This window comes from Crocodylus siamensis, chromosome 5, assembly GCF_052110815.1.
Source record: "Crocodylus siamensis isolate JL-2025a chromosome 5, ASM5211081v1, whole genome shotgun sequence".
In the NCBI taxonomy this organism is placed as follows: Eukaryota; Metazoa; Chordata; order Crocodylia; family Crocodylidae; genus Crocodylus; species Crocodylus siamensis.
The window spans coordinates 10,692,135-10,705,555 of record NC_143399.1 but is presented as its reverse complement, the minus strand read 5'-3'; positions in this window follow the sequence as shown (position 1 = coordinate 10,705,555).

Genomic DNA, 13,421 nt, shown 5'->3' with positions numbered 1-13,421 from the left:
CTGCCATCACCTTCCCATGTGAGAGGACTGAGTGTGGACTGGGGACCCCCCTAGAAGCCGACAACAACATTAAAATGGATGCTGAGGTGGACAGGGATGAGATCACACATTTGAGGGAAGAGGCTTTGTTTGGGGAAAAGCCTCTGGCTTTCCTGCTGGTGGGGTGAACAGGCACCCCTGTGCCCCAGGTTTGTGCAGCCAATGACCCTCTTAGCCAAATGCAAGAAAAAGTATTGTCAGTGTGGGTGATGGGGGAACCATTAAATTTGGACCTACGAGGGGCTCCTTCCCTTTGCCTGATCCCTACACCCCTCCCATCTGCACTTGCTACCATGTCCTCTGGCTCCTCACAGGAGTGGGCTGGGGGGTAGGTGGGGACTTCACCCCAAGGCAATGAATTTGAATGTATATACTTGGTCTCTGTCTTCTAAAAATCTGGAATTTCTCCCACTCCTGCCTCCCGGGGTGGCTTGTTGTATACAAGCCCCCTCCGCACTGTGAATAGGCATAAAGCTGGAAAGGGTAGCTTCCAACATGTCTGACATCAAACTTGCAGCACAAAGCAGGGAGCAGAGTTGGGTTTTGGTGGTTGTCAGCATCTGCAGCATGGCAAGCAAGGGAGGAAGTCAGCGTTAAGAGCTAGCTAAAAACAATGCTGTCAATGTTTGTAGATGCCAAGTCGGCACGCATCCTAATGCACCTCTCAGGAAGGTGCCAGTTACCAGCTGCAGGTCAGGTGCCTGATCTGGGCACCCAATGAAAAGATCTCATTGATAGCATCCAGGATACTGGATCTACGGCTCCAAGGTGGTACTGCCATACCGGTAACAGAAGTTCACCTTTAAATGTAGGTATTGTGAAGGGAGCGGTTTCTGATATTGCCTGCTCTTTCCAAGCATTCATGAATGGTCCAGCTGTTCGGTAATGCTGTGAAACACCTCTGTTACCAGATCTTTGTCTAAATGTTTTTAACAAAAATATTTTTACCAAAGTTTTGCAATGAAAACTAGCCTTTTAAATGTCTCAATTTCTTGGATCTTCAGAAAACTCAGGTTTTGCAGGCTGGATGACTGCTAAATGTCTTGTTAGGAAGTGCTCTGTGACACTTGTTCTCCATGTTAATTTGGCTGATTGGGAGAAAGTAAATTTGACTTCAATGATGCTGCTTTTCTTTTCCTTCCTGTAGTTTGTAGGCAAGTCTTGCAGTGGTTTGAATGAATGTTTCTTATAAATGATCTAAGCGCACTGGAATCGGGTAGATTTAATGCAACTCCCTGGAGATTTCCACAGTGGAGGGAACATCTTTGTGTCTTGTTTCACGAAAGACTGGACTAGTGGGATAATGGCTGTGCACAATGCACCCAGAGCTGAGAGCCGGTCGCAACGCATTGAAGTGTTCTAGGCATTGGTGGGGGAGAGGGAAGAGTTATTTTTGCCATGGATGATTTCACCAGAGACCCACGTCCACTTCCGGGATCTCAACGCCTCGCTGCTTGCTTCTCAAAATATCTTTGCATCACCAGGAAAAGTTTCATTACTGGCAGCCCACAGAGCGCACACTGCGAGAACCACTGTTCTGTGCGATTGAATCGGACTGATTCCCCAACGTGTCCTAAACACTTACCAAGAAAAATCAACCTGGCTCCGAAGCTTGTTAACATAAGGGTCAGCTGGAAGAGTAGGGTTATGGCTTGTGAATCAGGAAAACGCCAATGTTTCTAATTATAAACCTTTGCTTCGTGCATTTGGATTTGTTTCCTGTTTCACCTAATGCTGCAGATTAGTCAGCAAGTGCTGAATGTTTCTTCTGTTCAGTGTAAATGTATTCTGCCCTTCCTTCTGTGTGTATTGCTTTATAGAAAACATGCATGTTCCTTTTAATGTGATCAGTGTGGTTCATTACCTGCAGATTGCAGGTGTTGGTTTCCATTTAAGCCACAAGTTGGTTTTCCAGTTAAATGTCTGAGGATTGCTAAAGTTACTGGCTAGAGATGTTTTCAGCAGGGACTGGAAGTCGGTTCTTTTCCTAACTCTGCCCATTGTTCAACCTGCCCTTGGACATATCGCTTAATGGCATGGTCCCACAGTTCCCAGGCTCCAGAATGTGAGCAGATGGAGCTGATATCTGGTGCAAGCAGTTTTGTAGGGACAAAGGGTGATCCTGCTAATGGTTAATTATTAACATGAAAGTAAGGGTTGACCTTTCCATGTGAATATGCAATACCTGTCAGATGTACGGTGAGGTCTAGCATGGCAAAGTCCCTGCTGCTTTCTCCCCAGCCTCACCAGGCACTGCCAGTATCAGTGAGTGTACTTTTAGGCAGCTGTGAATTGCTGAGGGGGATTTAAATCCTTTTCCATCTCCAGCTCCTACATTTCAAAGATGAGAGTTAAAAATAAGGTTGGCCAACTCTTGGATTGGAGGTAGAACAACACCGCGGTGCCAAAAGTACCTCGTGAACAAGCCAAGTGCTCTGTCTCTCCTGAACTTTTGGAAGCTTTATCCTGCCTTTGTCTGTCAGGGGCTCATAGACTAGGATATACTGTAGCAATGGCCTGCTAAGATGCCTGCTTGTTCATAGAGCCTGTATTTCCTATGAACTTTGTCTGCTGCCCAGCAACCCATCTGCACTGCATCTACAGCGCAACATCCCATTGCTGTCTCTGATCTGGGTACAAGAAAACCCCTGAATGCTCCCTATTACATCTGGTGTATGGCAGGCTGCAGAGAGAGACATGACTGATTTGAAATGTAGTCAAGATAGTATATTCTGAATACAAGATGAGGTTTTTAGTCCCTTGTCTTACATTCTCATACAGGGACACTAAATATGTTGTCTATCTTTGAAATGCTGCTAAAAGCAGCATGCACTCAGTAATGGAAACCAACTACGACGCTGATTAAATGCAGCCAATACTGAGCATCACATGGCCCACATTGGGCAGACATGCTGAATGGAGCCTCTTTTGTGTGGCCTGAAGAGAAAAGAAATGGGCAGGTGTTCCCTCCACAGGGAATGGGCACTGGGCCTAGAAGTATTACAATATTAGACTGGTACCAAGAGGGCCAGGGCCAGCCCTGTCACCCTCCCTTAGTGCCAAAAATGCTTGATCTTAATCAAAGGTGGAGATCTGTGAAAATTCTTCATGTACCAGGTCAAATTAGCCAGACCAGGACTGAATTTTTTCAATCATTCAAAAGCCTTGTGGCCTTGCTACCAGCAAGCATTCTTCTCCCCAGACTTTTCAGCTTGGGGCTTCAGATGCTTCCAAATCCTTTGGCAAGCCTCCCAAGTGCAGGCCTGGAGGACCCCAAGTTTCATTTGCCCTCAGCTGTGTGGCCACAGGAGCAAGCTAGGAAGGAGTCTCTCATTTCCATAAAGTCAGCATGTAGCTGAGATCCTCCCATGGGAAGCTGGCCAGTGGGAAGCTAACTATGAGGCTCTTGCACAGATTCCTGTCCGCAAGCAGACAGGGGTGCACCCTCCACCATACACAACCATTTTTAAGCCACCTACTTCATCAGGGTACTTTCCCCTGCCACCTTTGTGGTCATAGTGTTTCCCCTGCCAGGTAAGTATGGGAACCAACCACAAGAATAGGTTAGTGCAGCTCACCTGAATAAGACATGGGTAATACCTGTTAAATGCAGTCCCTCTTACTGCCAACTCATTTTTTTTCCTAGTCATGGTGAGCCACTACATTGCACACATTTATACTTCTTCACTCCCACAGTTGAGCTGTGCCTTTCTTTCCCATTTCTAATGAATCCTGTTTCTTCACCAGCCTTAACTATCTGGCAAACATCACCAAACAGGGTCCCAAAAAGTTCACCCAGAACCCCTCTATTGCCCCCTCTCTCAGCCTGGTGCGTATGATTAGTATGGCCACATCCTCCATGAGGTCAAGCCAAATGAGGCTGCCTTATGCTTCATCTGCATATTTTTGGATCCCAGGACTTGTGGCAAGAGCACATCGTTCCAGCCCTTGGTGGGGGCTAATTAGCACGTAGATCATTTGTGAAGCATGCATACATATTGAGCAGTGCTGAGCTGTGTGGTCACCATGGCTTGACTATGCTGAGACCCAGCCCAATAAACTATGTGGTAAATCCTAAGCCTTTTGGTTTTGAGCTAATATCATGCATAGGGGAGATCCCATGATCACACAAGGTAGCTTTCCCAGGGTGACACCTGTCTTCTCCAGGCAGGCTGATCCCTGCAAGTTCCCCTGAATGCAGGGAAACTCAACTGCACAGTTTTGTGGCAACAGGGTGCAGCATTCACACTTCCCCCGTGGCTTACTCCTTGGCCTTTTGACTAGGAGCAAACGAAACTAGGGTCCATCTGAACCCCAAGGCCACCAGGCCTGGGACTTGCACATGGGATACCTGCCATGGATTTGGGGGGTATCCAAAGCCCAAGACTGCTGGGTCTGGGAGGGAGGATGCTTGCCTGGTGGGAGAGCCACCTAGACTTGACCGATTGAGCTGTGCTCAGTCGCAGTTTGGGACTTGACTATTGGGCTTTGCCCAGTGGGATTTGGGCCTTGAAGTGTGGGGGTTGTACTATAAAGAGATGCCAAAGTGCTACTCAAGTGTGCTCATAGACCACCTGTGCTAAAACTTGCAGCCGTTTCAGAAAAGGTAAAATGTGTCAATTCTGGGTGAATTAAGTCTATGGGTTCCTCTGCAAATGACTACAGCTATATTTATTTCCAGCTCAGTTTTTTCAGATTTGCTCCTCACTTCCACGTGCTCAGGGAGAGCAGGGTTTGACAGTCGTGAGAGCGGAAGGGGGAAAACGTTGGGGGGCAGAGGGTCTAACTGACCCCCCAGATTTATTGTCCCTGCTGTAGCAGTGGGAGGGGGACAAATGCAAGCCAAACCTCCAATAATTAGGTTCTATACCTGAAATATTATAACAAACGTATATAATTTCCATATAGAAGCTAATTAGTGGGTGGCCATCTTATAATCAGGGTTGTCTTATATTCGTTAACTGGCACGCTCCTATTCTCCTGGAATGACGGGGGTGGGAGGGATGCTCGGGGCACCTGGGCCAAGCCCCCGTACCAAAGCAGGTTTTCTTGTTCTGAAACCATCTTGGACAGATGCCTGCCCAGACTCCGTCCTGAAAAAGGCAGGTGGCTTTAGAACAACTAAATGAAGGACGCACACAGTTTTGTAAGCAACGGCTCATTTTATGAGACGTTGAGAAGGAATCGGTATGGATGGCTCCTTCCAAGACAGGCGGATTGGGGTCAGGCCGGCTGAGGTCTTTTAGAAAACTTCCAGGGCAGGCGATTTGGCCGGTTCCTTAGGCAGCTGGTTCCCTTGTTCTCCAGCTCTTACAGTCAGGAAGGTTTTTGCTGAAGTTTAAAAGCACAGCCTCTGTACTATGGAGCTCGGCCCCAGTCTTCTGTGCGAGAATGGAGGGCGTATTCCCCATGATTATTAACAAAGCAGGAGACTGGTTCTCTACTGGTCCCAGCACCTGAGGACATCTTGCCCCAAGCACCTGTTGAAAGGAAAAGCAGAGTTCAGTCCGTCCGCACATGAGTGTGTGCGTGCAAGATGAGATGCATTCGAATAACGGCGGCCACACCAGTGACTCGAGTAGGACCCTCCATCCTCCTAGCTCAGAGAGAGGACAGCCACAGCCACAACCCACTGCTGCAGAAACCCCATCTCAAGAGGATGTCATGGCCAGGGGGAAGGAGTTGTCGAGGGGCCGTTTCTGCCTACCTGAAGACTCCTTGCCGAGATGAGCCATGAGGTGCTCCGGGGGCCAGGCAGAGTAACTGATGTAACGTAAGTTATGCATCAATCTCCAAGATGTTGCCCCGAAAGCGGGGGGACCTCTCAGCCCCGTTCTCATCTTGTCTGTCCATGCGGTCCGTCGCTGTGGTGGCGTCTGGTACTTGGGTGGTGCGGCCTTCCAAAAGGGACAGACGAGCCTGCCGAGCCAAGCATGTAGCCCCGAGTTTTAGGGCGTTTATTAGCCATGTGCCCTGCCAGGAGGACCGTACCCCATGAGTTCTGGGAGATGAACCCTTGAGCAAAGGCTACCGCTACTAGGGTGGGGGTAGGAAAAGGCATAGAGAAGAACTGCATTGTCTGAAATGGTTTTGCTCCATTTAAGGAAGCTAGGACTCTTGATAGGCCTGTGACCTCTCTGCTATGTCTGTATGTGCTGATCTCAGCTGGCTGCAGGCAGCTATAGGTGAATCTGGCCTGCTGTACGATGCAGGTACTCGCTGCTCCGTGCCGCATGTTCGAGGTATGCCCTTGCCGGGGTTTTGGACGAGGTCTACTATCAACTGGAATCGCTGCCGAGTCAGCTGAGCTCTTGCCAATCTGTAAACTGACAGGACTCAGATGCCTCTATGCTTTGCACCAGGGTGGACAGGCTTGAACGTGTTGTTTCAGGTAAGTTCGGGCCATGAAATAATGAAAAGTACCTGAAATGAGTCTGTTACCTACTGTGGAGATCTTGCCTGAGCCCACTGATCATCCAGGTAGGGGTAAGTCGGTGTTCTTAGATGCACAGCCGCTATATGGTCAAGACTTTGAGGACTCGAGGGACCAGAGCAAGAGACTCTTGACCAGACTGACAGACAAAGCCAAAAGGAAGAGCAGTCCTGCCTGGACAGTGCAGCCATACGCTCCCAGCTGGACGGGACTGCTTATTTCGGAGAAGTTCCCAGGCCCTGAGCTCAGTGCAAGGCCTCTTGTATGCTCAGCATGTGCGAATTGTCCTCCGTACCTGCCAGCAGCAGGATATACTTCCACCAGCTCTCGCCTGTTTTCCTACAGGTCTGTGACCCCCTCCCTTGATAAGTCTCCCTTTGACCTTCCCTTGACAGCCGGTCAAAGAAGAGGCCCGTTGTGCAGCCACCTTGTCAGCTAGAAGCATAGCAGCAATCCCAGCTTTCGGGCCCAACCCTCCATATGTGGGTTTTTCACAAGGAGAGTCATTCCCTGGCCTCACCCACATCAATGGTGCTACTGCCCAGGATTAGGTAGACCCATTTATTTAGGTGATTTGGTGGAGGGGCAAAGGGACAACCCCTCCCATCCCACCAGCTCTAACCTGCTTTCTTAATGTGTCAGGACTGAGGTGCTGGTGTGCAGACAGCCCTGCGCTACTGCAGCTACGCGGCCGCCGGTTTGGGAGCAAGTGGGCATGGCGTGGCGGCTCTGCTCGGCCCCGGCTTGTACCTTATCAACCGACGCCAGGCGTGGGATCTGCGTGGAGCACTCGCCTTGAAGAACCACAGTAAGTCACTTTTTATTTTAGGGCTGTCCTGCTCAGATGAGCCCAGCTGGCCCGTCTCGTATGGCCTTCTTGTTTCTACCCATTAGCGTCCAGCCTTCCTGTTTCTACCCAGTCACTGTCTTGAGAGGGCAGCTCAAGTGGAAAAGCCCATCATGGCTCGTGATATGGGACCGAGTGCCCTGAGCAGGGGACAATGCGCAGCAGGAGGAGGTGGGGAGGCGCCCAAGCTAGCCTGAGTGCTTGACCCCAGGAGCTGTCTCTGAGCCGGACAAGGACGCGTTTGCAATAGGAAGAGATTTCTGGTTTTGCAGTCGCCTTCCCGTCTGGCACGAGGAACGAGCTGTTCCCTGCAGAAAGTGCTGCTCCTCGGGTTGCTTAGGCTGTTTGTCGAAGGATACCTTTCCCCAGATCTCCGAGCCCACAACACGGCCTTTCCACGCTGCTGGTGACCCAAGAGAGGTCGTTAGCTGTGTCCGTCTCCAGTCGGGCAGAAGGCAGGGCTGGGTGGGACCTTGGAGACTAAATCAGAAATGCACCAGCCTACTTCACCAGGGCCTGTGAATGGACGGGGCTGCCCTTTTCTGCAAGGCCATCCTACCCTGCAAAAGGTCCGGTAACTGGGTTCGGAAAGAGAGCGAGGAGCACTGTGTCTCCGCGACTTGTGCTGCGATCGCTCCGATGCCTGTGTTTCTCCTGAACGAGGCTGCCAGAGCTCGGGAGGAGAGATTTGTAAGTGAATTTCTCACCCAGGAGAAACCGGTTTCACAGAGTCATGCGCTAGTCTTCATGTTTGTCCTCCCACGGCTGAGCCTTTGCCCACATCTTTCTCAGGTAGCTCAGACCTCGCTCGGAAGAGTTTGTGATGCCCTGCGGGCCTTGCGATAAGGAGAGGAACCCAAATGCTTTCAGGTGTCATCTCCTTACTATTCAACCCTCCTCTCAGGACTGGCTTGCTGGAGATCTGGGAAGCAGCAGCCGCTGGGGCCTTAAGCTGGGCTCCTCTTTGGAGGTAAATGCTGCTCGTAAACTCAGGCTTCCCCCAGTCTGCGGGAGGGCCTCATTCAGTACCGGCAGAAGTCGCGGGTGCTCTGTGAACCCCGAAGGAAGGGCTCGCCCGTCATCCTTTAACCCCGATACACTAATTTAGTGGCCTCTGGGGGACGGTTTCTTCCCCTGCCCACCCCCTACCAGCCATGGCAGCTGCTGGGACTGCAGCCAGCTCCTGTCCATCGCTCTGGCTGGCTCTGGGCTTGCGATCCAGCTTTTCCAGGTGGTGCCACTGCTTTCTGCACCTCCCTCCCCGGGGCTAGCGTCTTCCCAGCAGTCCTGTGCAGGGCCAGGAGGGCAGAGCCCGAAGAAGGGGGTGGCTGAGCCTGTTCCTTATTTGCACTCCCGCGGGGCCTTTCCTTTCTGCTGGAGCCAGGCAGTCTCATTCCTCTTGTTCCGTCTGAGGCTGCAAATCCAGATCAGGTGCACAGGGAGCGCCAAGTATCCTCCCAAGGGCCGCCCGCGCTCGCTACGGCAGCTCTCTGCGGAGCGCAGCTCAGAATAACTTCCCTGCGCTGTTCTTCAGCATCCCTTAAGGTGACCTTCACACGGCAAGCTCCCGGCACCTCCCTGCTCCCAAACGTCCTGTGATCAGCCTGTTCAACTGTGCCAACAACACTGGGGCTGCAGCTTATACACATGTAGAGGGAGCCCCACCTGTACCCGTGCAAGACAAACGCGTAATTCGCTTCACCGCACAACGCTGCCCGTCCCTGCGTGTTGCCTGTGGCTTCCATTGTAACATTTTCCGTGTATTGGGCAAGTGCATCTTTCAGCCCTGCAGCCTCCTGTTGCAATATAATCGTAGTCCTATTAATGGCACAGGCACGGCGACGGGGCAGCAGCTCTCGGCGTCGGCTCCTGGAAGCTGCGACAATGACGGCGCTAGTCGGGGTTGGGGCTCCTGCTACCCCAGTGCTGCGTATATTATTCGGTCCTGTCTGCCCACCGCTGGATTTAAGCGACTGCTTTTTTTGTTCCTCTTAACTACGTAGGAGCCACACGAGCCTAGCAGAAGGGCTGGTTTCGGTCTCGGATCAGCAGTAAACTTGTTACGTGCCGCTCATAAGCTTTAATTATAGGTTTGGTGCTGCCTACAAATTTCAGCCTCCGATTCACGCGGAGCTGGGGTTGGTGCTGGAGGGGTCGGGGGCGAAACAGGCTCTTGAGATCAGGCTGATCTATAAGCTTTGGTGCGGGTGGTCTGGCTCACCCAGAAAGCGTAAACCTGAGAGGTCTGCAGAGGGCCTAGCTTCCACTGTCGCAAGCAGCCCATACATCTCCTGCCTGCTAGGAAAATAACATCCTTATTAACTGTGCATTAGCCAGCCGGCTCTGTTCGGAGCAGTGGGTCTCTCTTCCACGTGCAGGCTAGCGGTGGTGACCTTGCTTAGCTTTACGTAATCAAGGCAGAGAGGACAGCCAATGCTCCCTGGCTCCCCTGCATTTCCACGGCAAGGTCCTGAGGCATCCTCTCTCTTGGTTCTGGTTGGCTTGAGCATTGATGTTAAAATACAGAAATAAAAACCACCAAGTTCCTCCTCTAACAGGTCTCTGGAGCCCAACCTAGGGATAATTGTCTCCCACGTTAGTTTTCATTAGTGCAAATGCAGGAGGAGGAGATGTACAAGCAGGGGTTCCAGTTGAGGACTGCGTGTACTCGCTAGCACGATTAGCACAGCCTGCCGAGTTGGATTTCACACCGGGTGCTCTTCAAGGGAACATACTGTTTAAGAAACAATTCTCCCCTTGAACAGCACGAGGGATTCCTCGCGAGCCGTGTTTTATCTGAGCCCCGCGTACCTGTTGAAGCCGTTCCGATAGGAGATCAGTGAGTGGGAGCAGCTTGAAAAGCCTGTCACAGGCGCTCTGGATGGTCCCTGGGGGACAGGCACAGAGCTGTCACCGCAGCGTGGAGATCGTGGGAGGAGGTATTTGTCTCTGCTCATAACAGAGGGAAACAAGGTGGGGGGGAGCAGAGACATGGGGCGAATACTGATTATTCCTGCTTAGTCTTTCCTGCCGTGTCACGGAGCCAGAGGCGACGTCTGCCGCGGGTCTCAAAGCACCGGGTCCTTTCAGTGCGGCCATCTGCAGCCATGCTGCTCTTTGCAGGCGGGAGTCCGGCAGCCCCGCTAACACGGCCTGGCTCAGCACCCCTCTTCTAGCGTGTCCACGAGAGCTTGAACTCCTAAACCGGGGTGTCTGTGTCCAGCAGGGCTAGGGACAGACATTGCACACAAACCAGTTGAAGTGATGAGAAAGCGGGTTAAACCTGTGACAGAACATGTTCCGTGCACCAAAACCAGTTTGAAAATGGCTGAAACCGGTTTGAGATGAACATGGTTGAATGTAGTATCCGACTTCACTGATTTGGCTCAAACCGGGTTATGTGATGTCTGTCCCAGACCCAGGTGTTTGCAGTGACACATTGCAGCGCTCTGGAAACCAGTTCTTCCCAGTCGAGCGGAGTACTGTCTTTTGAACGCCTTTGCTTGACGTGGAAATGTAAGGCTTCACATTCTCTGCTGCCACCATTGCCTTCCTCCTTGGCCTAAAATATCCCGGACCTCATCTCTCCCTGCGCTTGCAGCCGGGTTCGTATCCCAGTCCAGACACCTCACTATTTCATCGCAAGCTCTGCACATGCTGTTTCCCCTCCGCTGTTGGTTGTTACAAGCTGCCCCCCACGCATGGGTCTTCCATGTCTGCACGGACGTAACCCTATTCGTGGGCTGCTGGCGTGTTCTTTCGGTAGTAACAGGAGTTACAATGTAGAGATGCTCCCTAACAAGACACTGAGGGAGTTTTCAGTGAGGTGGTCCCTCAGTTAGGGAGCAGCTAACCAGCCAGTTGGGGCAGGGGAAGACCAGTGGTCTGCAGAGGTTGCCTACTGCTCCACAGTAAAGTTCATAGTTTAGTCCGTATTCATATATGCCTGGATTTAGTGATCCAGGCAATCAGTGTTTACATGCTCTTCCAACCTGGACATGCACCCAGAGAATAAATTAACCCCTTCAGTCCCAGAGGACCACCATTCAGAAACAAGTGGGTAAGCTTAGACACAAAAGCCTTTCATGGAAGTGATGCAGTCATTCTTCAGGCAATAACTGCAACTCCGGTTACAGCAGCAGGTTTGCTCTACACCTGTCTGTCTAGTTTATACAAATGTCATACATGTGACAGGTTGTTTCTCTATGGAACTTTTAAGATGACTCACTGCCGTTCCAGGTACCCAGCCCCTGCCTATGTTTGGCTGCGTGACAATGCCAGATATGGACCATGTGTGTCTTAGGATGGCTCTGCACTACACTTTGGAGAAAGCTGGCCAACCCAGTTTGTTCTCACGCTAGCTCTCCTGCCCTGTCTAGGTAGACAGAAGAGCGAGCTATGCTCCAAACTTTTTTGTCCAGACCAGCCTGACCGCCTGTTCCAGCCTAGAGCGCGCTGTGTCAAATAGCTTCCTGCAACCTTCATCTGGTGCTCAATAACCAGACCATCTCCCCCCCTTTGAAACACTGGCAGGTTCTGTTCTTTCTGTTCACTATTCTGAGCCAGGGACCTCCAAATTCTGGCTTGTTCTCTGGTCCCTGTCTTCCCAAAGGAGAAGGCATTGCTTTAGCTTCACTCAGCTTCTCTCCAATGTGGTATCCAGAGCCCCTCCCCTTACCTGGGTAACTCTCAGAGCCCCTCTAGATGTTCAGGTAATGGCATGATAGGATCTGATGGGCAAATCACACAATTGTGCCTCCTGCCATGTCACACATACATGGCAGGAGGCTCAATTGCGGGATGCAGCATCAGATCCAATCACGCCTTAGTGCTGGTACAGGGGGAGCCCTGGGCTCCCCATCCCAGGCTTCCCCTCCACTGGCAAGTAGCGAACTCCCACAGCTGCAAGTCCCGCAGCTGACAGGATGGTTGGCCATGGCAGCACCCCACATTCCAGCACCTATGGGACTCACAGCCACAGCAGCACTTGGCACCCCCCCATGGATGATAGGGCTCCCAGCCATAGGGGCACAGGCAACATGTGCAAATCAAAACAGGATAGGAACCAGCTATAAAGTTATTATACATTTTCCAGCTCTAACTATAGCTGGATGGGTCTTTTTATGGTATAATAGATACTTTGCAGGTGTAGCCAGTCCAAATAATTGTGGAGTTAACCAGTTAATTGCATGATACATGTAACAAGTAGAGAGGGCCTCAGAGGCAGTAATCCTGGAAGACAGGCACCATTTCTATCCTAAGCGCATATAAAGGTTTTTTGGCCTGCAGACAGAAGGGTTGGGAAGGGACACTGTATCTATGTAGAGATTATGGCTTAAATGCACAGAAGTCATTGCCACCCCATCCCTCATAGGACCAGAAGCAAGTGAAGCACCTTAGCTTGGATGGGATGGACTCTCAATGGTAAGATGATCAACTTTCTGGGCAAATACTGCTAGCACTGAGACCCTGGCTATGCCAAGTAGTGCCAACATTGCTGCTAGTGAGCAAATATACTCCTGAAATGTGAGATTGCCAGCTGCACGTACCTCCAGCTTAGTCCCACCAGTTAAAATCCTTGATGCCTTTGCCAGTAATCCAGTCTCCACCCTGTGCTGTGACTCAATGCTTTCTTGCCCATTTCCCATTCACAGCCCGCAGTGCCCAAGCATTTGGAAATCCAGGCCCTGCTTGAATGGGGTTTGAAGAAGCAACATTTCACAGCGGGTTAGAGCGTGTCCAAGTGAAGGCGATGACAGTGCTTCAGAGTGGCTAAGCTAGATCTACCACTTATCAGACAGGAGGAAGCTTAGAGGATCGCTGTTCTAAAGCTTGCTTCCATACGTGTCCCTATGCTGGGCTCTGCGGGGTAGCTATTTCCACGCAGAGTCACCATATCTAGGTGCCAAGGCTATGCAGCTATTGGAAGGAAGTAGTTAAGAGCCCAATGGATGTGGTTCTCAGCTCACCACTGCAGGTTTTTATCCAGGTGGACATACGAGATAACCAAGTACAGACTGCTTTCAGAAGTCATACCCTGCTGTGCACAAAAATTCCCTTGATTCTGAACCTTGAAAACACTCCATCCCCTGCTACATTTGG